The sequence below is a fragment of the Trichechus manatus genome, unplaced genomic scaffold (assembly GCF_000243295.1).
Source record: "Trichechus manatus latirostris isolate Lorelei unplaced genomic scaffold, TriManLat1.0 scaffold00122, whole genome shotgun sequence".
NCBI classification, from domain to species: domain Eukaryota; kingdom Metazoa; phylum Chordata; class Mammalia; order Sirenia; family Trichechidae; genus Trichechus; species Trichechus manatus.
The window spans coordinates 2,709,416-2,711,307 of NW_004444058.1; positions in this window are offsets into that span (position 1 = coordinate 2,709,416).

Consider the following 1,892-nt stretch of genomic DNA (forward strand, 5'->3'; position numbering starts at 1 on the left):
GGAGTTGAGGTGATGGACGTGTTTGGAAGTTGCACTGTTCATTGCTTCTACTTTCTCTCAACCCCCTCCCCCAACCAAAACCCAAGAACCTAAGCTGAGGCAGGAGAAGGTGTGGGGGGTTGTAGAGACAAAGGTGGTTGTTATGAGGTGAATTGTGTCCCCCCAAAAGATATGTATCTGCGAATATGACCTTGTTTGGAAATAGGGTCTTTGAAGACATGAGGTCATCCTGGAGTAGAGTGGGTCCTAATCTCATGTGGGTGGTGTCCTTACAATAAAGGAGAAGACATCCAGAGAGATAGAGGGAAAAAGTCCATGTGAAAATGGAGGCAGAGATTGGAGTGATGCAGCCACAAGTCAAGGAGCACCAAGCATCGCTGGCCATCACCAGAAGTTAGGAGAGAGGCATGGAACAGATTCTCCCTCAAAGCCTCAGAATGAAATCAACACAGCCAACACCCTGAATCTGGACTCCCAGCTTCCAAAACTGTGAGAGAACAAATGCCTGTTTTTATAATCTCCCAGTTTACAGCACTTTGTTAGGGTGGCCACAGGAAACTAAGACAGTGGGGAAAGGGGAGAGGGGTAAGGGCCCCCACAGGCCCAGAGCAGAAGAGATGCTGATTTGGTCTGGAGAAGGCAGCAGGGGAGGGGTGGGGACAAAGGTGGATGGAAGGGGGTGCTATGAAGCAGGGACCATGAGCTCTAAAACTGGGAGAAGGTGAGAGGTCAGGAGGGTGGGGGAGTTGTTGGACTTGGGAAGCCGAAGTCTGCTGGAAAGACAGGAAGTGGTGGTATGGACACCTGCCCCATCCCCTTCCCCAGGGGGGAGTTTCGCCTGACTTCTCAGCAGTTTGAAGTGACTGGCCTTCTCTCCATCCTAGCACTCTTTGCTCTGCCTCCTCCCACCTCTCACTCCTCCCTCCCTGCCCCAGAGGCAGGGCCTCTTGGCTGGACCTGGGCCTGCTTTCCTCACTCCCAAGGCCATTTCACCCACTGCCACCAATGCAGAGAGGACTCGCACACATATACCCACCTGGCTTCCCTGAGGACTGGCAACACCCTATCCAGTGGCTCCACAGGCCTGGTGCACCGCAGAGGCCTCATGTTCTTTCTCCCAGCCTGGCTTGCTCCACTTTCCTTACTCAGGGACCAATGGCAGAAATCAGGTGCCCCTTCACACTCCCTCCACCCTGAGTCTGGTCCATCTGAATCTACCCAGTGCTCCGTACAACTCTGTTCAGGCCACCATCAGCTTCAGCCTCCTGGTCTACTCACGTTTGTGGGCCAGAGGTCTCCATCCTGCAGCCAGAACGAAAGGAAAAACAATCGGATTTCCCACTGCTGTCTCCCCTACACTGACCCCTACACTTACGAGGCCCCAGGGTCGCTAGGCCCCCTGTGTGCGGAGCGGAGCTACCCCTCCCAGAAATGGAGACCCCCCACTGCAGCCCCGTGCTTCCCACCTGAGCTGTTCAGGCTCAGGCCCGCGGGTCAGGGCAGGAAAGGCGCGTCCGACACGGCGGGGCCGGCCCCACGCGGCCATTGTCACCATGTCAGTGCAAACTAAACCCCTTTCTGCATCGTTTTGGCCCACATCCCGCACTCGGGGCCACGTGTGGCTGGTCATTGCTGGCCACCAGGGAGGACGGCGCGGGGTCGGGCTCCGAAGACCGCGCAAGCCAGTAGGATGTGGCGCTGGCTACGCGAGCCCCCGGCCTCGCGGGGCGTGTGTGTCCCCGAACCGTGGCGGGCGCGGCCCCTTTAAGTAACGTGGGCGCGCGCGGCGCCGGGCAGGAAGCACTGGCGCGCGCCCGTCCCCTCGCCGGGTCGTGCGTGCGCGCGCGGGAGTGCGCGGTGACGCGAGCGTGGGGTTTCCCGAGGCTGCGGGC